The sequence below is a fragment of the Puma concolor genome, chromosome E1 (genome assembly GCF_028749965.1).
Source record: "Puma concolor isolate L17-30 chromosome E1, mPumCon1.1.hap2, whole genome shotgun sequence".
Classification (NCBI taxonomy): Eukaryota; Metazoa; Chordata; class Mammalia; order Carnivora; family Felidae; genus Puma; species Puma concolor.
Window position 1 is genome coordinate 382,042 of NC_141680.1, and position 27,182 is coordinate 409,223.

Here is a 27,182-nt window from a genome sequence, read left to right on the forward strand (position 1 = left end):
TGCATGAGGTGCATAGTTTTAATCTGTATCTCATTTATTTCTTCTGAGTTTAATTATTTTCTTCATTCTGCTGTTTGGGAGTTTTGTTTGTTGTCCTTTGTCTGGCTTTTATACTTATAAGTTTATGGAGTTTACTTCAGTGTGTGTGCGTGTGTGTGTGTGTGTGTGTGTGTGTGTGTGTGTGTGTTTCCTGAGGCAGACTTGTATTGCTATAAACTTCCCTGTTAGAACCAGTTTTCCTGCTTACAGAAGTTTGGATTGTTGTGTTTTCATTTTCATTTCTTTCCATGTTTTTTGAATTTTCTCTTTGATTTGTTGGTGAGCCATTGATTTTTTAATAGCATGTTATTTAACTTCCATGATTTTGTGCCTTTTCCGGATTTTTTTTCTTGTTGTAGACTTCTACTTTCATAGAATTGTGGTCTGAAAAGACACATGGTATGGCGTCGATCGGTTTGATTTTGTTTTGTCTTGTTTTATGACCTAATATTTTATCGAGTGTGGGGAATGCTCTATGTGCACGTGAAAAGAATGTGTATTGTGCTGTTTTAGGATGGAATGTCTCAAATATATCGGTTAAGTCCATCTGGTCTACTCTATCAGTCAAAGTCTCTACTTCCTTACTGATTTTCTGATGGAAATATCTCTCCATTGATGTCATTGGGGTGTTAAAGTGCCCTACTATGATTGTATGACTATCAATTCTTTAGTTTTGGACTATTTTGTGTATTTGGATGCTCTCAGGTTGAGGGCATATATGTTTACGGTTGTTCTATCTTTTTGTGGATTGTATCTTTTATTATTATAGTGTCCTTCTTTGTCTCTCGTTACAGATTTCTCTTTAAATCTATTTTGTCTGATAAAGGTATTGCTACTGAAGATTTCTTATGATACTTTAGTTCTATAATTAGTCTCTTGTAGGTAGAAGATAGATGGGTCCTATATATTTACTCATTCTATCACCCAATGCCTTTTATTATGAATACAGAGAGCACAGGCATGGGAGGGCGGGGTGGGGGGAATGAGGGAAGAGAGAGACAGAGAGAGAGGGAGAAAGAGAATGAGAATGAATCCTCACCAAGTTCCATGCTCAGTGCAGAGCCCAGTTGGGGCTCAATCCCATGATCCTGGGATCATAGCCTGAGCCGAAATCAAGAGTCCAAATCTCAAGCGATTGAGCCATCCAGTTGCCCCTATCTGTCCCCCAGTGCCTTTGATTTGAGCATTTATTCTGTTTCTATTCAAAGTAATTGATAGACATGTACTTGTCCTATTATTACTTGATGTTGGTTATTTCTGAATTTTTCTGATCCTTTGTTCTCTTTCTCTGTTTTTGATTTGCTGGGTTTCTTCACAATTTCACAGTTGAAATTGTTTGTCTTTATACTCTGCATATGTATTAGTGGTGTTTGATTTGTGGGTATTATTAGGTTTGTACCTAACCACTTCTGCATATAGGAGTCTATATTAAGTTGATAGTTGTTTAAGTTTGAACCAGTTCTTTACTCCTCTCCTCCCCGTGTTGTAGATATGTAGTGTCATATTTCAAAACCTTTCACATCGCGAATACTTTGGCTGATATTTTACAGATATACTCATTTTTATTGCTTTTGCGTTTCGCACTTTAATACTGTCACTTTAGGTGTTTCTTTTCCACTTAAAGAGTCCCCTTTAACATTTCTTGCAGGGGTGGTTTGTTGGTTGTGAACTCACTGAGTATTTATTTGGGAACCTCTTGATCTCTCCTTCCGTCTGAATGATAGTTTGCTGGATAGACTCTCTTTGGCTGCAGATGTTTTCCATTCGGCACCTTTACCAAACCGTGCTGCTCACTTACGATTTCAAAGTTTCTTCTGAAATACATCCAGTGATAACATTATGGGGTTTCCCTTGTAGGTAACTGTCAACTTTTGTTTTCCTGCTGTGAAATTTTTTTCTTTATCACGACATTTTGGGTTTTAATTACTATACGACTTGGTGTGGATCTGCTTCTTTTGAATATAATGGGGGTTCTTTATGCCTCCTGCTCTGAATCTGTTTCCTTCCCCACATTAGGGAAGTTTTCATTTATTGTGTCTTCAAATAAATTTTCGGATTCTATTTCTCAGAGTTCTGAGAATGAGAAATAGGGCAGAAAAGACCTATTGAAGGTTCTCTGATGAGTCACTGGATTTGCATGCGTGGAGGATAGATTTAAGACTCAAATGAACAACCTACCTTTAACTTCTAAGAACTAGAAGAAAACAACAATTTATGCCAATGTTCTCAAAAGGGATAAATTAATCCATATGAGAGTGGAAACCAATGAAACTGAGACCATGAAATCAATAGAAAATATGAAGAAGACCAACAGTGGGTTTTCAGAAGAGTGAAACAAAATTGTCAGGAGTATACATAGACCATGCTAAGACAGAGAGAGGACCAAATTCAAGAGAATTATAAATAAAAGAGAAGACATTATGCCTTATACCAAAGAAACATAAAGCAGACAAAGTGGCTACTATGGCTAAATTAGATGCCAGAAAACTACCTACCTAGAAGAAATGGATAGGTTCTTAGAAACACACAATCTAGATTGTATCAGGAAGATATAGACGGTTTGCACAGACCCATTAAAGGAAGACTGTATCAATACAAGAAGATCACCAATGTAAGTAAATTGAATCAGTAATCGAAGTTCTGCCAAGGAAGAAAACCCCAGGACCAGGTGGATTCATTGGTGAATTTAATCAAACGTTTGTAGAAGAACTAACAGCAGTCCTCTCACTGATTCAAAAGGAATGAACACCACCAAACTCATTTCATGAGACTGGAATTACCCTGGTAGGAAGCCAGAAAAGGATACTACTTGAACAGAAATCTATAGGCCAGTATCCCCATGATGAATATAGATGAATAATTCCCAGTAATATACAGGCAAACCAAATTCAAGATCACACGAAAAGGATCATTGACCGTGATGTATGGTTTTTCCCCTGTAAAGGCAGGATGTTTCAGAAATTCAAATCAATAAATGTGACCCCTCACATAATTGAGTGAAACAAAAATCAACCAGAAACCAGACTCTTAACTATAAATAGCAAATAGAGGGTTACTATAAGGGAGATGGGCAGGGGCATGGGTTAAATGGGTGATGGGCTATGGAGGGCGCTAGCAGTGAGGATCACTGGGTGTTGTAAGTGATGGATGACTACATTCTATACCTGAAATTAACATACACTGTATGTTAACCAATTGGAATTTAAACAAAAACTTGAAAAAATAAATACTAAAGAATTGCATACATAAATTTAAATTAAACTAAATAAATACATTTTAAAAAATAAAAAGAAAATAAATGTGATGATGTCAATTGACACAGAAAAAAATTTCTGAGAAAATTTGGTATTAATTTGTGCTAAAAATCTCTTTAAAATTCAGTGTAGAAGGAACATATCTCAACATAAGAAAGGCCATGTATGTGAAGCCCACAGCTAATATCATACTCAATAGTGAAATTGTGAAAAGTTTTTCCACTAAAATCAAGCCCAAGACAAGGATGCCCTAGATATGTGAAGGGGATTGGGTGATGCAGGCTTCTGGTTATGCAATGAATAAATCACAGATAAAAGATATAGCATAGGGAACATAGAGAGTGGTACTGGAATAGTGATGCATGGTGAGAGATGATAGCTACACCTGGATTAGCCCAGCAGAATGTATACACTTGTCCAATCACTATGTTGTTCATCTGAAACTAATGTAACATAGTGTGTCAGCTATTCCCAAATAACATGTTTGTTTTAAATAAGGTAAAGGAATGAAATAAAAAGTTTAATGTAAAAGAACCTGTTAATATCTAATGAAGAAATACAGTAAATTTCCAAAAGAGAAAGTCACCATATCAAATTCTGTAGCATTCCTATACACTAACCAAAATATCTAAGAAGGAAAGAAAACAATCCTGTTTACAATAGCATCAAAAACAATAAAATTTATTGGAATAAATTTAGCCAAGGAAGTGAAAGATCTCTACAGAAAACTATAAAACCTGTGTGCAGAAATGGAAGAAATTCAATTTGGATGAAAGAAACAGAACACACAAGTCAGTGAAAAGCCACCCCATGTCCATCTGTAAGAGGAATTAATATAGATACAATGTCCATACTACTCAAAGCCCTCTAGAGATTCAGTGCAATCTCTATCAAGACTCCAATGCAATTTGTATGCAATTAGAAACACATATCCTAAAATGTATTTGGAACCACAAAAAGACCCGAAGTAGCCAATGCAAGAAAGGACAAAATAGGAGGCATCACACTTCTTGATTTCAAGCTTCATTCTAACACAAAGAAGTCAGTTATATCACTGGGATAAGCACACATACAAGACAATGGAATGGAAATTGAGAGCCCAAACTAAACCCATGAATGCACAGTCAACTACTATTTGACAAGGGAGTCAAAAATACACAGTGGAGAAGAGTAGTCTCCTGAATAACTGGTGCTGGGAAAATTGGATATTCATATGTATAAGAATAAAGGTTAGCACCGTATGTTACACCACTCCCTAAAGAGTGAAAGGAAGAAACATAGATGTGGTTAGAGAGAAACAGTGACAAAGAGGAAGTACAAAGAGGAAGGTAGACACCTGCTGGAGGTATGTGGACGGCATGAGATGCATCAGGGGAGAGGGGATGTATGAGGTAGCCCTGAGTGCTGGGGCAGAAAGGGCTTGTATCATGGGCATCAGAGTTCCGTGACCCCAAGACTCCAACATCCCTATGTCCAAGCTCTGCAGAAGCCATTGGAATTGAACAGATGGGTATCCCTCATTTCTTCTGGAATTGTGAGGCTCAGCCTCATGTTCTGTCATGGAGAGGGATGTCTTGAGGGAGATTGTGCTGCTCTTTGGCAGGTAAACTCCAAGCCTGCCCTGTGGGGAGGTGTCCTGGGGCCATCTCCCTCACTGCCCCAGGCCCTGTTAGATTTCCCCTCTCCCCCACCAGCTGGCCTTCCTCAAGTTCTGAACCCAGGTATCAGGCATAATGTTGCCCCCAGGTCCTGAAGTCTACGTGGCAGAGGTGGATGGCTGATATTGATTAAAAAAATTGAAAATAAGGTCCATATCCTCCCTCTGCGACTAGCGGTGTGCATCCCAATCATGGGTTGCTATCCTCCTGTCCACAACAAATCTGAGGATTCCAGAAGGTAGGTGAACACTTTAAAACACTCTAGTCTTCTCTTACATCAAATTCAAAGACATTTTCTTGTCCCAGCTTTCTTTTAATTCTGAAGAGATGGCAATTAGTAATTGAAGGCATAATGGTCCTATAGGATATTTACCTATATGACTGGTGGACATTATTTCATCCATCTGTGTCCCTAAATCACGTTTCATTGGAAATATTAGCCAAGGATACATACTGTAAATTCACAACTGATTCGTGGCTCCCTGTAAGTTTCATTCTGACCTTGTCACATATGTGTCATCAAAGATATTATTAGTGACTTTTCAGATAAGCTCTCCACATCAAGATGGTGATGTTAGAGAATCTGGTATAAATGGAATTTCACACATTCCAAATTAGGAATGATTTTTAATGTTTAATGTTTCTTTTTTTCTTTTTTTTTTGAGAGAGCCCGAGCTGGGGAGGGGGGAGAGAGTGGGAGATACTGAATCTGAGGCAGGCTCCAGGCTCTGAGCTCTCAGGACAGAGCCTGACGCCGGGCTCAAAGTCATGGACTGCAAGATCACAACTTGCATCAAAGTCGGACGCTTAACCAACTAAGCCACCCAAGCGCTCCAGGAATGATAGTTTATTGGCAAAGAAGGAGAAATTAAAGATAGTGTAAAGGTTGTCTATTTTTTTTTATTTATTTATTTAAAAAAAAAATTTTTTTTAACGTTTATTCATTTTTTGGGGACAGAGAGAGACAGAGCATGAACGGGGGAGGGGCAGAGAGAGAGGGAGACACAGAATCCGAAACAGGCTCCAGGCTCTGAGCCATCAGCCCAGAGCCCGACGCGGGGCTCGAACTCACGGACCGCGAGATCGTGACCTGGCTGAAGTCGGACGCTTAACCGACTGCGCCACCCAGGCGCCCCAAGGTTGTCTATTTTTAATTGAAATATTGTCCACACATTTGTTGTATGAGTTTTAGGCATACATTGTAGTCATTTCATATGTCTATAAATTATATTGTACTTAAGCACAAGTGTAGCTATCCTGTGAAAGCATGCAACAGTATTATTACAGGATTGACTCCATTCCATTGGCTGTCCCTTGTATCCCTAGGACTCATTCAGTCCATAGCTGACGCCGGTATCTCTCTCAAAGGTGTTCATTCTTTATCTAACCTAAGTATTTTGGTGGTAAACACAATTACCTCTTGCTCAGCAAGTGTAAATTGGCGTTCTATTTTTATGTGAACATTGCTTAAAACATTACAAATGATGTCATTACGTTAATAAATTCGGTTTCATTCTTCACTCACAAGAAAGGAGAAGGAAAAGATTTCTTTGTGTCCCGGGCCCTGTCATTACAACCTTTCCCAATGTGGAGAACAGGTTTAGTTGCCCAGAGCACCCTAAGTGTCTCAGCTGAGCGACCAGGGCCTTCCACATTGCAAGAATGCCCATGATGGCCAGCAGAGAGAGCTCGAGCACCACAGACCCGGAGAGGCCGGTTCCTCTGCCCAGGCAGTGATGGCCAGCAGAGGGCGCACCATCTGCTTTTCTGACCAAGGGCACCTCAGAGCAGGAAGAGCTTTGATTGTTCCCAGAGGACTCAGGGCCTCTGCCGCTGCCTCAGTACAGAGAGCAGAGCTGCATTTCCAGCAGGTTGTGCCGCCCGTCCCAGGGGAGACCTTGGGAGCTTTGTAGCAACTTGGCATCTCCTGAGTCGCCAGAGAGAATTTGCCTTATTGTACTGAGTGCTGAGGAGTGGCTTCCCTGGGCAAGCTGGTTGCTGAGCTGCACAGGCCCTTGCATTTTCTGGGCTGTTCCCGTGTTTCATTCCTCCCCTTCCCGGACAGTATTTGAACAAGACGTATTTTACTAAAGGCTTCGTGGATTGCAGGGTCCCACGACATCACCCCTCGATGCAGTCGATGGTTTGTTCCAGATTCAGGCTTGTTTCTGGGAAGAAACGCTGACAGAAATTCAGAAGAATGGGAGCTGCATTCCTTTAGGACATGAATACATGAAATGCTCGTTTTGGGAACTCCTAGAAGAATGAGCTGGGACCCATGTTCCGAGTCCTGCTGGAACCAGAGACCGAGGTAAGGGCACAAACTGTCCCCCACATCATACATGCTTTTTAAAAAAATTGGTAGTTATTTTTCCAACCTAGTGAAGTGATTGCAAACTACAGAAAACCTGGTAGGTACCTGTCATTAATGTACGTTATCTTTAATTTAAATTGCAGTGAGTAAAGACACAGTGTAGTATTAGTTTCAGGTGTACAATATAGAGCAACGCTTCCACACGTCACCGGTGCTCATCCCAGGTGCACTTCTTAATCCTCAGCAGCTGTTTCACCCATTCCCCACCTTGCTCTGGAAGCCCTCAGTTTGTTTCCTAGTTAAGAGTCTGTCACTGTCTCCTTCCCCCCAGCTTTGTTTTATTTTATTTCCATGTGTTAGTGAAATCATCTGGTATTTGTCTTTGTCTGAAAGGCTTATTTCACCCAAGATAACATTCTCTCACTCCATCCAGCTCATGGCAAATGACAAGATTTCATGTTTTTATAGCTAAATAATATTACATTCCATATACCACATCTCAATTTATTCATCAGTTGATGGATGCTTGGATAGTTTCCGTAATTTGGCTGTTGTAGAAAATGCTGCTGTAAACATCACAGTGCATGTATCCCTTTGAAGATTTTGTATTCTTTGTGGAAATACCTTGTAGTGAAATTGCTGGATCATAAGGTACTTCTATTTCCAGTTTTTGTTTTTTGGTTTTTGGTTATTTGTTTTTTTTTTTTTTTTTTTTAGAAATCTCTGTTTTCCAGAGTGGCTGCACCAGTTTGCATTCTTACCCACAGTGCAAGAGGGTTATTCTTTCCCCCACATCCTTGGCAACACCTGCTGTTTCATCCTTCATTGATTTTCGTCATTGTGACAAATGTGATGTGTTATCTCATTGTACTTTTGAATTGTATTTCCCTGTAGATCAGTATTGTTGAGCATTTTTTCATGTGTCTCTTGGCCATGTATATGTCTTCCTTCGGGAAATGTCCATTCGTGTCTTCTGCCCATTTTTAATCAGATTTCTCATTTTTTGGGTGCTGTATAACTGTATATATTTTGGACACTAACCCTTTATCTGATGTCGTTTGCAAATATCATTCTGTTGATGTTTTAGTTTTGTTGATTATTTCCTTGGTGACTGAAGGTTTTACTTTTTATGAAGTCTTATTATTTTTGCTTGTGTTTCCCTTACCTCTAGAGATATATCTACAAAGACGTTTGTACAGGCAATGTCAAGTAAGATACTACCCGTGTTATCCTCTGGGATTTTTGTGGTTTCAGGTTTCACATATAGGTCGTTATCCATGTTGGATTTATTTTTGTGTATGTTGTAAGAAAGTGGTCCATTGTTTTTGTTTTGTTTTGCAGGTTGCTGTCCAGTTTTTCCAAAACCATATGTTGAGGAGCCTTTTTTTAAGTTTATATATTTATTTTTGAGACAGAGAGAGAGCATGCAGAAGAGGGGCAGAGAGAAATGGAGACAGAGAATCCCACGCATGCTCTGCACTGCCCTGAGATCATAACCTGAGCTGAATTCACAATCACACGCTTTGTTGACTGAGCCACCCATGTGTCCCAAGACACATGGATATTCTTTCCTGCTTTGGATATTCTTTCCTGCTTTGTTGAGAATTAATTGACCATATAGGTGTGAGTTCATTTCTGGGTTTCCATTCTATTGGTCTATGCCTCTGTGTTTTTGTTGTTGTTGTTTTGCCAGTAACATAATGTTCTGATCCGTACAGCTTTGTAATATAACCTAAAGTCTGGAGTTGTGATGTCTCCAGCTTTGCTTTTCTTCTTCAAGTTTGTTTTGGCTGTTTGGGGACTTTTGTTATTCCATACAAATTTTGAGGTTATTTGTTCTTGTTCTGTCACAAATGTTTTTGTTAGTGTGATAGGGATTTCATTATATGTGTAGATTGTTTTGAGGAGTGTAGACATTTTAACAGTATTTTGTGCTTCCCATCCATGAACATGAAATGTATGTCCACTTCTTTGTGTCCTCTTCCATTTCTTTCATCAGTGTTTCATAGCCTTTAGAGTACAGGTCTTTCACCTCTTTGGTTAGGTATATTCCTGGTTTCTTGTGGTATTTGTGAACCTGTCAATGGGATTGATCCCTTACTTTCTCTCTGTGTTAATTCATGATTTGTGTTAGAAATTCAATACATCTATGTTCCTTGATTTCTGTATATTGTGACTTGTCGAATTCATATATCAATTCTAGCAATTTTTAAGGGAGCCTTTCATGTTTTTTATAGAACACATCATGTCAGTTCCAAATAGCGAAAGTGCTACTTCTTCCTTGCCGATTTGGATGCCTCTTATTTCTTTTTGTTGTCTGAGTGCTGTGGTTAGGGTTTCCCGTACTATGTGGGATAACAGTGGTGAGAGGGGTCATTCCTATCTTGTCCCTGACCTTGGAGGAAAAACTTTCAATTTTTCCCCATTGAGGATGAGATGAGCTGTGGGTTTTTCCTAGATGACCTTTATTATGTGCAGGTAGGTTGAGTCTCAAGGTACTTTGCTGAGGTTTTTTATCATGAATGGATGTAACATTTTGTCAAATAGTTTTCCTGCATCTGTTGAAAGTATCATATTGTTCTTATCCTTTCTTCTATTATTGTGGTGCATCATGTTGATTGATCTGTGAATGTGGAACAACCCTTGCAGCCCAGGAATATATCCCACTTGATTATTGTAAATGATCCTATTAATGTATTGTTGACTTTAATTTGAAGGTATTTTAATGAGAAGTTCTGCATACATAGTCATCAGGCTATTGGTCTGCAGTTTTATTTAACATTTATTTAACATTTTTTTACATGTTTATTTCTTTCCTTAGATAGAGTACATAAAAGTGAGAAAGGGGCAGAGAGACAGGGAGAGAGAGATTTCTGGCCATGCTGCACACTGTCAACGCAGGGCCCAACGTGGGACTTGAACGCACACACCACCAGATAATGTCCTAATCCAAAATTAAGAGTTGGACAGTAAACCGACTGACCCGCACGGGCACCCCAGCAGTTTTTGGTTTTAGTGGAGGCTTTATCTGGTTTTGGTGTCAGGGTAACGATGGCCTCATAAGATGAATTTGTAAGTTTTCCTTCTTTTTTATTTTTTGTAATAATTCGAGGAGAATACATATTACCTCTTCCTTAAATGGATGTTAGACTTCATCAGTGAAGCCCTCTGGCCCTGAACTCTTGTGTTGGGGGGAGATATTTTTTATTACTGATTTGATTTCTTTCTGTTTTCAGATTATATGTATCTTCCTGTTTCAGTTTTGGTAGTTTGTTTCTAGGAATTTGTCCATATCTCAGAGTGTCCAATTTGTTGCATATAGTTGTTCATAATATTATCTTCTAACTGCAGTTTTGTGGTGTTGACTGTTATTTCTCCTTTCTTATTTGTGATTTTATTTATTTGAGTCCTTTCTCTCTTCCTTGTGAAAAGTCTGTCTAGGAGGTTTTCAAGTTAATTACTGCTTTCAAAGAACCAGCCCCTGGTTTCATTGATTTGGTCTAGTGTCTTTTTAGTTTCTATATTCCTTATTTCTGCCCTAACACATATTATTTCCTCCCTTCTGCTGTTCTTTCTCTCATTCCTTTGGTTGTAAGTTAGGATTGTTTGAGATTTTTCCTGCTCTTTAAGGTAGGCTTGTATTGCTATGTACTTCCATCATAGAATGCTTTTGCCGCATTCCAAAGGTTTTTACCAGTATATTTTCATTTTCATTTTCATTTTCATTTGTTTCAGTGTATTTCCCCATTGATTTCCTGTTTAACCCATTCATTTAGTGACATGTAATTTAACCTCCTTTTATATGTGACCTTATACCCCCCACCCCTGCTTTTTTGTTGTTGACTTCCAGTTTCCTAGCTTTGTGGTCAGAAAGATGCTTGGTCTGATCACTGTCTTTGGGTACCTGTTGAGGCCTGATTTGTGACCTAGAATGTGATCAATTCTGGAGAATGTCCCATGTGCGCCTGAAAAGAATGTGTACTCCGCCATTTTAGTATGGAGTGTTCTGAACATATCTATTAAACCCATCTGGTCCAGTGTGTCATTCAAAGCCATTGTTTCTTTGTTGATTTTCTGTTTACAGGTTCTGTCCATTGATGTGAGTGGTGTTAAAGTCCTCTACTATTGTTATATTATTATAAATGAGTTCCTTTATGGTTGTTTTTAAATGTTTTATATACTTGGTGATCGCATGTTGGGTGCATCAAAATTTACAATATTGGATATTCTTGTTTAGCTGTCCCCTTTAGTAAGAGATAGTGTCTGTCTTCATCTCTTGTTATAGCTTTATTTATTTATTTATTTTTAATTTAAGTCTAGTTGTCATATAGTGCATTCTCGGATTCGGGATTCATCCCTTACATACAACACCCAGTACTCATCAAAACAAGTGCTCTCCTTAATACTCATCCCCCATCTAGCCCAGTGCTGACCTATCTCCCTCCATCAACCTTCAATTTTTTCCTCTAACATTAAGAGACTCATGTGGTTTGTTACCACTCTTCACTTTTCCTGCCCCCTTCCCATGTTTTCATCTGTTTTGTTTCTTCAATTCCACATGAGTGAAATCATATATTTGCCTTTCTCTGATTGACATATTTCACTTAGCATAATACATTCTAGCTCCATCCACATCGTTGCAAATGGCAAGATTTCATTCTTCTTGAAGCTGAGTTATATTTCATTGTATATATGTATGTATGTATATATGAACATACATATGCGTATACATATGTACACACACACACACACACACGTACACACACACTACAGCTTCTTTATACCTTAATCAGTTGATGGATACTTGGATTTTCTCCATAGTTTGGCTACTGTTGATAATGCTGCTACAAATACTGGGTGCATGCAATGTCACTATGAGGTATTTACCCAAGGGGTACCAAAATAGAGCCTCGGTTTTAAAGGTTATTTTGCCTGATATAAGTATTACTACTTGCTTTCTTTTGACATTATTGGCATAATAAATGTTTCTTCATTCCCTAGATACTAGGTACACTAGATACTAGGGAAGCTAGATACTAGGCAGCATCTAGATAGGTCTTGTTTTTGTTTGTTTGTTTGTTTTGCCCATTCTGACACCCTATCCAATGTCTTTTGATTGGAGCATTTAGTCCACGTACATTCAGAGTGATTATTGATGAGTATATATTTAGTGCCATTCTACTAGTTATTTTGCCATTGTTTCTTGATGTTTTCTCTGATCCTTTCTTGTCTGTAACCCTTTTAATCTTTCATTTCCACTCAAAGAGCCCAATTTAAATATTCTTTTCCTTTGAGTGGTAGTATATTTCTTTACTTATTTTTAATATTTCTTCTTTTTTAAATTTAAGCCCACGTTAGTTACCTTATAGTGGAATACAGCTTCAGGATCAGAATTTAGTGATCCATCAATTACAATATATATCCAGTACTCATCCCAATTGCCCTCCCCAATTCCCATCACCCGTTTAGCCCATACCCCTATTCAGTAACTTCCTGGAACCCTGAGTTTATTCTCTGTATTTAAGAGTCTCTTATCGTTTGATTCCCTCTCTGTATCTTATTTTTGCTTTTCTTTCACTACGTTCATCAGTTGTATTAAATTCCACAGATGAGAGAAATCATAGGATGTGTGTCTTTCTCTGACATATTTGGCTTAGCATAGTAAAGTCTGGTTCCATCCACGTTGTTGCAAACAGCAAGAATTCATTCTTTTTGATCTCCGAGTAATATTCCATTGCATGAATATACCACATCTTCTTTATCTATTCATCTCTCATTGGTCATTTGGGCTCTTTGCATAATTTAGCTATTGTTGATAATGCTGCTATAAACATTAGAGTGAATGTGCCACTTTGAGTCAGTGTTAGTGTATCTTTTGGATAAATACCTAGTAGTGTAATTGCTGGGTCCTAGTGTAGTTCTATTTTTAGTTTTTGTGACAAATCTCCATACTATTTCCCAGAGTGGCTACACCACTTTGCATTCCCACCAGCATTGCAAAAGCGTTCCCTTTCTCTGCATCCTTGCCAACATCTGTTGTTTCTGGAGATGTTAATTTTAGCCATTCTGATAGGTGTGAAGGGATATCTCATTGTGGTTTCGATTTGTATTTCAGTGATGACGAGTGAGATTGAACATCTTTTCCTGTGTGACCAATCTGGATGTCATCGTTCTTAAAGTGTCTCTTCATGTCTTTTGCCCATTTCTTCACTGGATTATTTGGTTTTGGGGTGTTGAGTGTGATAAGTTCTTTATAGATTTTGGATACTAACCTTTATCTGATGTCACCTGCAAACATCTTCTCCCATTTCATTCAGTTGCCTTTTAGTTTTGCTGATTGTGTCCTCTGCTGTGCAGAAGCTTTTTATCTTGAGGTCCCAAAAGTTTATTTTGGTTTTTATTGCCCTTGCTTCAGAGACATGACAGGCAAGAAGTTGCTGTGGCCAGGATCAAGGAGGTAGATTGCCTGTTTTCTCCTCTAGGATTTTTTGGTCCCTTTCTTACATTTAGATCTTTCACCCATTTTGAGGTGTGTGTGTGTGTGTGTGTGTGTGTGTGTGTGTGTGTGTGGTTTAAGAACATAGTCCAGGTCCATTCTTCTCACTGTCCAGTTTTCCCAGTACCATTTGCTGAAGAGACTTTGTTTTTCCATTGGATATTCTTTCCTGCATTGTCAAAGATTACTCGGCCATATGTCTGAGGGTCCATTTATGGGTTCCCTATTCCGTTCCATTGATCTGTGTCCGTTTGTGTGCCTGTACCATACTCTCTTGATGATTGCGGCTTTCTAATACAGCATAAAGTCCAGAATTGTAATGTCTCCAGCTTTGTTTTCTTTTTCAACATGACTTTGTCTGTTTGGGGTCTTTTCTGGCTCCCTACAAATTTTAGGGTTGTTTGTTCTAGCTCTGTGAAGAATGCTGGTGTTATTTTGATAGGGATTGCATTGAATGTGTCGATTGCTTTGGGTAGTATTGACATTTTAACAATATTTGTTCTTCTAATCCATGAGCATGGAATGTTTTTCCATTTCTTTGTGTTTCTTCGATTTCTTTCATAGACGTTGTATGGTTTGTTCCTTTATTTTTTTAATGTTTGTTTATTTTTGAGACAGAGCGACAGAGAGAAAGAGAGAGCGCATGAGCAGGGGAGGGGCAGAGAGAGAGAGAGAGGGAGACACAGACTCGGAAGCAGGCTCCAGGCTCCGAGCTGTCAGCACAGAGCCTATTGTGGGACTCGAACCCACAATTGAGGGATCATGACCTGAGCTGAAGTCAGTGCTTAACTGACTGAGCAACCCAGGCTCCCCTCTATTGTTTTAAGTGTACTGATCTTTTACCTCTTTGGTTAAGTTTATCCCTGGGTATTTTGTGTTTTTCAGTGCAGTTGTAAAGTACATCAATCCTAGATTTCTCTCTGCTGATTCATTATTGGTGTATAGAAATGCAATCAACTTCTGTATATTGATTTTATATCCTGAGACTTTCCTGAATTCCTGTATCAGTCCTAGCCGTTTTTCAGTGGAGTCTTCTGGATTTTCCATAGAAGTATCATGTCTGTGAAGACGGAAAGTTTGACACCCCCCCCTTGCCAGTTTGGACACCTTGTATTTCTTTTTGTTGTCTGATTGCTGAGGCTAGGACTTCCAACAGAATGGTGAATAACAGTGCTGAGAGTGGACATCCCAGTCGGGTTCCTGACCTTAGGTGGAAAGCTCTGTTTTTCCTCATTGAAGATGATATTTAGCTGTAGGACATTCGTATCTGGACATACTGATATTGAGACAAGATCCTTCTATCCCTCCTTTCATGAGTGTTTTTTTTTTTTTTCATCAGAAAGGATGCTGCATTTTGTCAAATGCTTTTTCTGCATCTATTGAGAGGATCATGTGGTTGTTTTCTTTTATCAATGGGATGTATCGGATCAGTTGATTTGCAGATACTGAATCGGTTGTGCATCCCAGGAATAAATCCAATTCATTGTGGTGAATAATTATTTGTATGTATTGTTGGACCCAGTTTGCTAATTTTGGTTGAGAATTTTTGCATCCAGGTTCATCAGGGAGATTGGTCTGTAGTTTTCCTTTTTAGTGGGGTCTTTGTCCAGTTTGGACTCAAGGCCAAGTTGGCCTCATAGGATGAGTTTGGAAGTGTTCCTTCCATTTCTCTGGCCATGACCTTATCTTGTTCTTTCACTTGGGATGTATTCCTCTTGTCTTGGCCTTTTAGCTGAGTATTTGTCTTCTCTCTGTTACCAAACCTCATTGTGTTACCTGCCTGTGAGATGAATGGCTTTATCAAGAGGAGGTCATCTAGTGTCCAGGGCCTGACACATCAGGGAGTGTCTGTGGTGTGTGTTTCATGCACTGTTTTGTGCTCTGGCTGCACTATCCTTCTGGCCAGTTGTATGGGCAATGTATGGTCCTTGACCAGAATGTGCTGAGTTTTCTCTAGGCCTGCTCTGATCTGCTTGTTAAATGAGACTTGAAACGACTGCCACTCGAAGTGAAGCCCTGCAGAACTGTCTGGTCAAGAGAGGTGCTGTGGTCATGGGCTTCTGCTGGTCTTCTAGGGAAGGGACACCTCCGTTGGGACTGAGGCAAGCCTGATTGACCTAGAAGGCCAGTCTCTCCAGAGCACAGGAAGGTGGGGTTGGTGTAAGCAGCTTAGGCAGCCAGTGTGGGGATGACCTTGTTTCCAGCAGATGGCTCTGTGTTTATGCTGTGGGGAAGAGGAGGAAAATGGCGTTACCTAGCTCCTCTGTCCTAGCTCCTTTGTCCCCTCATTGTGAACGCTGCCTCTCAGGGATGCTCTCATGATGAGTGTATAATCTCCCCACTGTGTGCACCAGGCAATGTACAGATCACTGTTTCCATACCATATGCCTGCAAGTAGTTTGCTGCCTTCTCTCAAGGAGTAGTCCAGTGCCCTCATGGCTGTATCTCAGCCATGCCTGCTAAATTTTGAAACTCCACATTCTCGAGGTGCCTGGATGGCTTGGTTAAGTGTCTGACTCTTGATCCTGGCTCAGATCATGACCTCATGGTCGTGGGATTCTCTCTCTCCCTCTATTCCTGCCCCTCCCTTGCATGTGCTCTCTTTCTCTCTTTGTCTCAAAATAAATAAACTTAAAACAAGTTTAGTGGTGTGGAATACCTTATTTAGGCAAGATTTCCTCCCTGAGGGGAATGGCAGGGGTCTATCAGTTAAGTTTCCAGCACTGACTACGAAATTCTTTGCTTACTGGTTAAAGGTTACATTCCTGCAGAAATGAAATTAGGTTTGGTGATATGGGACCTTAACGTAAGTAACTCCATGATGGTCCTGTGAGTTTTCTTTACATTCCAAACCCATATTTTTACACATCGATTTTTTTATTAAAAATATAGCCCTAAATAATATTTTAGCCATCTACTGCCAGCCCGATGACCATATCCTGTAAAACTGTGACCATCTCCTAATCGTAGATGAAGATCAATTCTGTGGCTCTAAGATTTTTGTGACTCTAAGTTACATTGATGTATGTTACTAAGATCTTTGTGAGTCTAGGTTACTGATGGCCTTCTGAAATCTTTGACTCAGGGACCCGCAGCCAGGTTGCTGAGCCATCACTTAGGCACAGAAGCACCCTTTCCAAGTCACCTCTTCCTAAAGCGTTGTCTTTGTCTTTTGTACTTCTGGGTCTTACCCTTTTGCAGATCACATGCTGTGATGGACATCCCCTCATGGAAACCTGTCAAAGTGGACCAGAGAAAGCTGCTTCCCTGTGACTGCCACTTCATTGTCACATCTTTTCCTTCTGAAACCCCTTGAACACCCTATCATTCTTCCAGCCTCTGAATATCTCTTTGACTTGGAAATATTTCATTCTCTTGTATTCCTGGTAAAAATATGCGTGAAATATTAAAGCAAGGATTCTTTGCAATAAGTGAGCTAGTCACAATGATCCATCTGTCCGTGTGTACATATGTTTTTGTTTTTTTTTTTGACAATGTTCAGGCATGATGTGAAGTACATCCTGTAAAATCTGAGTATCATTCATTATCTAGGATAACCACCTTTATGGAAAGCCATTCAATGACATGCTCTTTCAAGATCAGAAAAACACTTAATTTACATACCACATAATACAGTGATATATGCATATGTTATTATCTTAAAATATGTAAAGTAGATGTTTCTATGAAGTGTTTATCATGCATTCAGTTTTCTGTACCATGAATGCTATTATTTAAATTAAACAGTAGTAAGAACAACAAGAATAGGTGCATGGCCATCACTAGTAACTAATACTAGAACTAGTCATATAATATTATGTGTTGAAAACGTAAAACCATGATTATTAATAATCTTTTCATTCGGGATGGGTTTCTAGTTACCAGAAAAATTGGGAAGATATTATTGAGTCTCCACATACATCAGACTATTTTCTGACTATTGATGTCTTATGAGTTGATACATGATCACAATCAATATCCCGAAGAGATATGGTAGTATTGACTAAAGTTTATATTTGTATTCATATGCTTCGGTTTTAACCTCTTCTGTCCCAGAATCATCCCACCTGGTACATTACCCTCATACTGTCTCCTTAGGCTCCACTTGGCCATGATGATTTTTAGATGTTTCCATATTTTTCATAATCTGCTAAGTTTTGAGGGTACGTTTGTAGAATGTATTTTGTAGAATGATCCTTGGTTGGGATATGTGTAACTTTGTTCAGATGCTTAGGCAAGAGTTACTGTGTTTTGGAGCATAAGATCCAGAGACATAGTGCCATCCATAATTATCACTTCACATAAAGGTTGTTCACTCTGAAGATTGGGGTCTTTTGTGGTTCCGTACAAATTTTAGGACTGTTCTAGTTCTATGAAAAATGTTGTTGCTATTTTGATGGCGATTGCATTAATTATGTCAGTTGCTTTGGGAAGTATAGACATTTCCATGAAATTTGTACTTCCGATCCATGAGTATGGAATATCCTTCCATTTTTTTGTGTCAACTTGAATTTCTTTCATCACTGTTTTATAGTTTTCAGAGTATAGGTCACTCACCACTTTGGTTAGATTTATTCATAGATATGTTATTATTTGATGTACAACTTCAAATGGGACTGTTTTCTTAATTTCTCCTACTGCTTCATTATTGTTGTCTAGAATTGCAACAGATTTCTGTACAATGATGTTGTATCCTGTGACATTGCTGAATTCATTTATCAGTTCTAGCAGTTATTGGGTAGACTCTTTAGGGTTTTCTATATATAGTGTCATGTAATCTACAAAGTGTGGAAGATTCACTTCTTCCACGTTTGGATTTGTTTGTATTTTATTTTATATTATGTTTTATTTTAATTTTACTTTACATTGTTTTGTTTCATTTCGTTTATCTGCTGGCTGTGACTTGGACTTCCAGTGCTGTTTATTAAAAGTGGTAAGAGTAAACATCCTTGGGGCGCCTGGGTGGCGCAGTCGGTTGAGCCTCCGACTTCAGCCAGGTCACGATCTCGCGGTCCATGAGTTCGAGCCCCGCGTCAGGCTCTGGGCTGATGGCTCAGAGCCTGGAGCCTGTTTCCGATTCTGTGTCTCCCTCTCTCTCTGCCCCTCCCCCGTTCATGCTCTGTCTCTCTCTGTCCCAAAAATAAATGTTGAAAAAAAAAATTAAAAAAAAAAAAAAAGAGTAAACATCCTTGTCTTCTTCCTGACCTTATAGGAAAAGCTCTCAGATTTTCTCCATTAAGGTTGATTATAGCTGTGGGGTTTTCATAGAAAACATTTATTACATTGATGTTTGTTTCCTGTAAACCTACTTTAGGGGGTTATAATCATGAATGGATGTTGTACTATGTCAAATGCTTTTTCTTCATGTATTGAAATGACTGTATGGTGCTTTCCCTTAACGTTTATTAATTTTGAGAGAGACAGAATGTGAGCAGGGGAGGGGTAGAAAGAAAGTGGGAGACACAGAATTCAATGGAGGCTCTTGGCTCTGAGCTTTCGGCACAGAGTCCGATGTGGGACTTGAACTCACGAATCATGGGGCCATGACCTGAGCTGATGTTGGACTGTTAAAGGATTGAGCCACCCAGGTGCCCCAATCATATGGTTCTTATCCTTTCTCCTGTTGATATATTGTATCACATTGACTGATTTGCGAATATTGAACCACCCTTGCAGCTTGGGAATAAATCCCACTTAATTGTGGGATATATTTACAGTTGTTATATCTTCTTTTTGGATTGTACCCTTTACTGTTATATAACATCCTCCTCTGTCTCTTGTTATTTACTTTTTTTTTAAGTGTATTTTTTCTGATACAAATATTGCTACTCCAGCTTTTGTTTTTTCATCCGTTCTTACACCTTACATCTCTAGATTGGAGCATTAATTGCATTTACCTTCAAAGAAATGATCACTATGTATGTATGTATTGACATTATATTACCTATTTTCTTGTGGTTTCTAATGATTTTCTCCGATCCTTTCTTGTCTGTCTTTCATGTTTTGCTTATTTTCTTTAGTGATGTATTTTAATTTCTTTATATTTATTCTTAGCATATTTGTGACTGGTTTTTGATATATGGTTACTGCTGGGTTATTTATATAACCTCTTCTGGATTTAGCAGTTTATATTAAGCTGATGGTCATTTACCTTGGAACCCATTATTTTCTCCTCCCTAGGTTTTTGGTAGATGTTATTGTATTTCAAACCCATATCTCTGAGTTCCTTAACTATTTTTTACAGAAATATTCATGTTTGACTTGATTTGTGTCATTTACTTCTATACTGTCACTTCTGGTCTCTCCTTTCCACTCAAAGAGTCCCTCTTAATATTTCTTGCAGGACTGGTTTAGTAGTACAAACAACTTTAGTTTTTGTTTGGGAAATCTGTGTCTCCTTCCATTCTGAATGATAGACTTGCTGGATAGAGTATTCTTGGCTGCTGATTTTTCCATTCAGTACTTTGAATATGTGATGTCACTCGCTTCTGGCTTGCCAAATTTCTGTTCAGAAATCGGGTAGCTAGCCTTATGGGTCTTCCCTTCTAAGTGAAGGTCTCTTTGTCTTGCTGCTTTTAAGAGTTTTTCTTTATTGTCACTGTAATTTGCAAGTTTGCTTACAATATGTCTGGGTGTTGGCCTGATTTTGTTGATTTTGATGTGAATTCTCTAGTCTCCTGGATGTAGATGTTTGTTTCCCTCCCCCAATTAGGGAAGTTTTCAGCTATTGTTTCCACAAATAAATTTTCCGCCCCATTTTCTCTTTCTACTGGTACTCCTACAATATGAATATTATTAGGTTTGCTGTAGTCACTGAGTTCCGTTAGTCTCGTCTCACGTTGGAGAATTCTGTTCTCTCTCTTTGGTTCAGTGTGCTTAATTTCCATTATTCAGTCTTTGACGTCACTGCTTTGTTCTTCTGCTTCTTCCATCCCTCTGTTCGTTCCAGCAAGCTCGTCTCTCCTTTATTGTGTCCTCAATGACTACTGTATTATTTCTTAACTCTAGTCAGGGGTCTCACTCTCTACTCATTGCACAAGTCTAATGAGTATCCTTATGATCATTGCTTTCAATTCTGTATCAAGTATGTTACTCATATCTCTTTGGCTTATCTCTGGCTGTGGCTTTGACTAGGTCTTTCATTGTGGATAAACATCCCTGTGTGTCCATTTTGTCTGTCTCTCTGGCTCTATTTCTCTGTGTTAAGAAAGTCAGCTGTGCCTTCTGATCTTGAAACTAATAACGTTATGAAGAAGAGGTCCTGGAGACCTCAGTAGTTCACATCTCCATTTATAGGTCCTGGAACTTCAGAGGCTATCGTATGGGTATTGTTCATGGCCTGCTGCTGTGTCTGGGTTACTTTTCCTTTTAGTGCAGGTGTCTGCACTGATCGTGTGCCTGTTGTGGGATGTGCTTGCTCTCAGTGGTGTTAGTGGGACCCAGGCAGGCCAGCTGGTATGCCCGCTGGGTAACTTGGGAACAGGGCTACTATTCCTATGCCAGATTTCCCGATGTCCTTTGGTGCCGGGGGCTGTGGACCAGCAGTGGAAGCTAGGGGCTTGAGGATATGCACACAGCATACCTGTGCCTGGGGACATGTGGCTGGTTGAGACAGATGAGGGTGTCTGGATATGTACAGCTGGGTGGGGCGCAGATGTACACAGCGTGCTGTGACAGCTATGCATGCAGCTTGTCAGACAGGGTGCCCTAGTGGTTTGAAAAATGTTTGCCCTGAGACCAGCCGGCTTGGTGTGGTGAGTCACCTAGTGAACCCTTGGGACTGGCGCACTACTAACGGGTTAGGTAGCAAGTGTCTGTGCAGCCTCACCCTCTGGTGGGTGCTTCTATGCTTACTCTGGGGGGACTGAGGGAGAAGAATGGTGCCTGTGAGCTCCCTCATTGTTAGAGAAGTCCTCCAACACGCTCAGGAATCAGCATGAATAGATCTGTCTCCTGTTGCCTTGGCATTGTGTAAAATGCCACGTTTACATTGCCTCTCTACACAGGCAGGGACCTGGCTATCACTCATCCTCCTGGATCACCCAGTGCTGGGTCAGCTGACCTCCAAAACTCCAGGATCTAAACTCAAGGGAATTCAGCCCCTCTGGGTTTTAATGACAAATGTTATGGAGATTAGTCTTCACTGTGTAAGCTCCCTGGTGTGAGGGCTCACTTTCTCTGCCCATTCTGCAGGCAGCCAGACTCCACCTTTCTGACCTTTGTAACCTTTCTGATGCAGCTTCTCTCTATTTAGGTGTGGAGTTTCTTCTGCCAGTCTTTGGATCACTCTCTGGTTCATGGACTTGGAAGTGGATGTTATGCAGTTGAAAACATGGGACAGGGTGAGCTTAGGGTCCTCTTACTCTGCTATTATTAACTTTTTAAATGTCTTATTATTTTGTATTTTTGAGACATGAGCAGAAAGACTCATATCACCCATGCACTTCAGGATTAGAAAGGAACTTTCCCACATTTGCTTCTAGTATTTTATGAAACTCTCTTTAATGAGGTATGATTACATATAGCAAATAGCCTCAAGGTAAAGGGTATAATTGGATGAGACTTGAAGGTACAGGACCATGGGTACAGCACCATGAAATCATATGGTTTCTCCCTAAACCTTCCATCACGATCCCTTTGTGTCTAATCCTAATGTTGCTTTTGAAGTAAGGACTACTTTTCCCCCCACGTTTTCAGATATTGCCCAGGTGTCTGAAAGCCTGCATTGGCATATCTCCTTTTCAGATAGTCTATATTCCCAAAACTATTGCAGTCGGTCTACCTTTGGATTCTTGCTTCTATTGTATCTCTCTGTATGTTCACATACTTTTGTTGCACTACTTTAATGATAAGGTCTTAATAATTGCTTTAATATTCACTAAATGATATGAGCTGCAGTTCCACTTATGACAGAATGCACAGCTTCCTGTGATATGTATTCAAGAGCAAGGCAGATATCCTGAGCACTTGAACTGAGAATGTCACTCTTTCTGCCAGCCTTCTTCCCTTCCCTGCAAGACAAGAATCTCCTTTTGTTCACACAGAAATGTGGGTGAAGTCAGTAGAAAACATTCCCTTCCCTCGTCTTCCCTTTATCTCTCAAAATCCTTGTCGCTACCTTCTGCCTTTCCCTTTCTCTGACTCAATCTCCCAGGCCCACTGTTCCACTCCAGCCATGATCAGGGTGTCCTCCAGCTGCTGGCCTCTGCCCTGTCCATCCCTCAGTGGGAAATCTGGGGTAGGATTATGCAGTTCACAGGTGATCAAGAAATATTTGCTCCTCAGATCCCTCCTGCACAAGGTTTCTGTCCGTGGAGACATGGCATCCTGGGGGAGGATCTGACTCCATGTGTGGCCTCCTCACTCATCTCCCACAGTCACTACTGGTCCCTGATCCTTACCCACCATTAGAAATCAGCCATATTCTAGGGTCAGGTACCTGTCTATCTGACCCCAAGCACCAGGAGTCAGTGAATATTTCTAAACTAAATAAGCACAAGCACCCCATGCATCTAGATATAGGAAGTTACCATCACCCCAGAAAACTCTCTTGGTCTCCTCTGCAAAAAGGGCCATCTTGCTGCTATCCTCCATCACCGCAATTTCTGCTAGTTTGTTACCTGTGTGTATAGGAACCGCACTGTGTGCATTCGATGGGGGGTGAGAGTATGTCCTCCTAGAAGCAAACACTGAAACAAAGACAGAACAGTGAAAGTAGTATTAAGGAATACTGAGAAAAACAAAGTGGAGAGCGCAGGGTGGGCAGAGACAGCATGCAGGCAGATCTGACACATTTTTAAGATATATAATCACCATACTCTGTAACCTCACACAGTCCTCTTCCAATTTCAAAATAGTTGTCGTATAAGGCAGTGAAATTTACGAGATTTGGGGTTATTTCCCTATGGTCTTATGTTTTCCTACATGCATTCCCTCTTCGGTAGTTAATCTGTGTCCTCAGATGAACACTTTAGTGTGTGGATGCATCTGCGAGTCTATATGTAATGGAATAGGATTGTCTTCAGATCTCAGATGTAGAACTCTGATCTACACATTCTCGTAATTATCTTTTTCTTTCTTTGTCTGGTGGGGCCTGAATCTTAATAGAATAAGCGTGTCTTTGTCTTACTGTTTAAAGTGGCGATCCCCAATCCCTGAGCTGAGGTGTTAACAGTCTTAGTTTAATGAACTTCTGTGACCATCTTTTTTTGATGATCTTTTGTATGGAGATATCTTAATTGAAACTGTGAGAAGGGTGAGTGGACATTTCCCAGACATTTTGCAGTTGCATTCTGTATTCAATGTCTTCTTTTCATTATGTCCTTAGAAACAAGTATTATGCCTGTTTCACAGATAACCCATCTCAGGCTCTGCGTAGGTCCCACTGAGAATTGGTATTCTGGCTGAGACAGCAGGAACACAGGCAAATCCTCGGGATATTGTGAGAGAAGTTTAAGGAGATACATGCAAAGCTGTAGTCAGGGTGATGTCAGGGGTCCAGCAGGGGTGGCATCTGGCCAGCCCTGAATTGTAGGTTGACCCAGGCTGAAGGCCAATGCAGGCACTCAGCTGATCTAGATCCTGTCTTCACTTTTAGTCTCACTGAGGGATATGAACTTAGGCAAACAAACATTTCCTTAAGACCAAGTTAAATTTCCTATATATCCAGGGCATTTTTTCACCCATAAATATCCAGAACCTTCAGACAACGCAGGGAGACAACAACCTTTTTAGATGATCACCTAGGTGCACTTTGGCAAATATGACATTTCGGAGAGGAACCCTGCATTGTGCACTGAGAGTGATCCCACATACAGCTCCATGTTGAACTCATGCTCCCTGCTGAGGCTGTGGTCGGGAATGGCCTGCAACTGCATCTCATTGACCCCAGGACCCTCCCCTCTGCACCTCCTCAAACTCTGCTTTCTGTCCTCAAATTCCCTTCTATTCCTGTGTGATTCAAGTTTCCCCCACTCCTTCACTGGTGCTTCCATTATGGTGACCACAAGGTCTGTGTCATATAATGTATGTGCCCCATTTCACACAGGACACCTGAGGCACCTACACTTAGGGGTGCATCTCATCCTTCACAGAACTCAAAACATTGTGTCTGTAAAATATGTACCAGTGCTCCCAATACATCTGTCTTTGTGTAAAAATCCTCTTTCTTTTTGACAAGAGAAACCTAAAGCTGACCTCATTACAGGGAAATGACACAGTCCATTGTACATACGTCCTGAGAAACTTGAATATGTTACAAAGTCCTCAGGCAGTTTTGCAGTTGAATTGCTAAGCCCTAATAACCATCTCTATATTTTTCCCACAAAGTGTTTCACGAAGAAGATGAATATGCTTTACAAATCCCTCATCCAGTTCAGGTTATCTTACCAAACGGAGGAGGTGGGGGGGGGAGGGGTGGTTCATAGCCCATGACTGGTGATGAAGGACTGTCTATGGGGTTAGGGTTAGGGTTAGGGGGTAGGATTAGGGGTTAGGGTTAGCGATTAGGGGTTAGGGTTAGTTTAGATGGTTAGAGTTAGAAGGTTAGGATTAGGGTGAAGATTAGGGTTAGGGGTAGGGGTTAGGGTTGGGGTGACAGTTAGGGTTAGGGTCAGGGTTAGCATCAGGGTTAGGGTCACAGTCAGGGTTAGTGTCAGGGTCAGGGGATAGGGTTTAGGGTTTACAGTTTAGGATTTAGGGTTTGGGTTTAGGGGTTATGTTTTCGGGGTTAGGGGTTAGGGTTAGGCTCAGGGTCAATGTTTCTTTTAGGTTTAGGGTTTCGGGGTTATGGTGTAGGGGTTCAGGTTTGGGTTTAGTTTAGGGTTTAGGTTTGTGGTTACGGTTAGGGTTTGGATTATGATTTGGGATTCAGGGTTCTGGGTTACGTTGTGGGTTTAGGTTTAGGATTATGGTTGGTGTTGTAGTTGGGGTTATGGTAGTGTTAGTGTTATGGTTTGGTTTAGAGTTAGGATTTAGGGTTAGGGTTAGGGTTATGGTTAGAGTTAGGGTTAGGGTTAGAGTTATGTTCCAGGAGTCACCAGTCGCTGATCCCAGAGCAGTGCAGTTGTCTTCCCGAAGGATAACTTGAGGGTACAAGGGAGGTTGCCGGTTAGGATTAGTCTTTGGTTTCCAAGGTCATACAACTGTATTGTCACTGATCGTGGAGGCCTCTGCAATTCTTTTGGGCAGCTGCAGCCAGGCCTTGGAAACGACATGGTGATATTCCAGGTTCTATGCCGAGTGATCCTGCACCACTTCTGGATCCCAGGTGTGTGGTGTCGTCAGACTTTGTTATTGGGTCTACATGAGGAGAGACCCCTAGCTAGCCTTATGGTTCGGTCCAAGGACGTTGCCTGGCCTGAAGCAACTCCAGTCTCGTGATCTCCCTCTAGGGGTAAAGTGAGGTCCCATGAGAAGGTGTGGTTCAAGTGTAGGGTTAGGGTTCGAGATATGATCGGTTTCTGTTGAGGGTTCTTGTTAAATTTAGGGTTAGGTTTAGGGTTTGTCCCCAGGACGTTCCAGGGGTGAACACACAGTAGTGCAGTTGTCTTCCCTAAAGACTGAATTGAGGGCACAAGGGAGGGTGCTGGTTAGGATTTGTTTGGGTTCCAAGGCCTGACAAATGTATGGGTCACCCTTCCAGTAGGCCTTGGGATGCGTTCCTGCAGCTGCAGTCGCGCTTTGGAAATGACATAATGATGTTCCAGGTTCCATGCCAAGTATTTCTGCACTGAGTCTCCAACCTGTGTGTGTGCTGTTGTCAGACTTTGGAATTGGGTCCCCTTGGGGAGAGAACCTTAGCTAGGGTGAGAGATCAGTCCAGGGTCGTTGCCAGGGCCAAAGTAACTCCAGTTTCATAATTTCCCTCGAGGGCTGAATTGAGGGCCCATGCAAGGGTGCAGGTCAAGTCTAGGGTTAGGGTTAGAGATAGGGTTAGGTGGAGGTTTCAGGATATAGTTAGGGTTACAGTCAGGGTTAGGGTTAGGTCCCAGGAGGCTGCACGCACTGAACCCACAGCAAAGCAGATTTCTCCACAAAAGGCTGAGTGGAGTTCACAAGGGAGGTTCCCCTTCTGGAGTAGTCTTTGGGTTCCAAGTCCAGATAAATGTGTGAGCCACCCTTCACATAGTCCTCTGGAATCTTCTCGTGCAGCTGCAGTCGCGCTTTGGAAATGATAGGGTGATGTTCCAGGTTCCATGCTGAGAATTTCTCCATCGATTCTCCAGCCTGTGTGCGTGCTTTTGTCAGACTTTATAATTGGGCCCCCATGGGGAGAAAACTTTAACTAGGGTTAGAACTCCTTCAGGGAAGTCGTCAGGGCCGAAGCAACACCAGGGTTTTGATATCCATGAAAGGCTGAAGTGAGGGCACATGCCCGGCTGTGGTCTGGTGTAGACTTAGTGAGATAGATAGGTTAGGTG

At 40.7% G+C, this 27,182-nt stretch overlaps 1 long non-coding RNA gene across 3 annotated transcripts in view; it reads left to right on the forward strand.

The window, feature by feature from the left end:
* The first annotated feature begins 6,930 nt into the window (after nt 1-6,930).
* LOC147573941 (uncharacterized) overlaps nt 6,931-27,182 on the forward strand; it is a 57,840-nt gene continuing 37,588 nt past the window's right edge. For all 3 annotated transcript variants that reach the window (XR_015243770.1, XR_015243771.1, XR_015243772.1), the window contains exon 1: nt 6,931-7,262. This is a non-coding gene — a long non-coding RNA (uncharacterized LOC147573941). The remainder of the gene's footprint in view (nt 7,263-27,182) is intronic.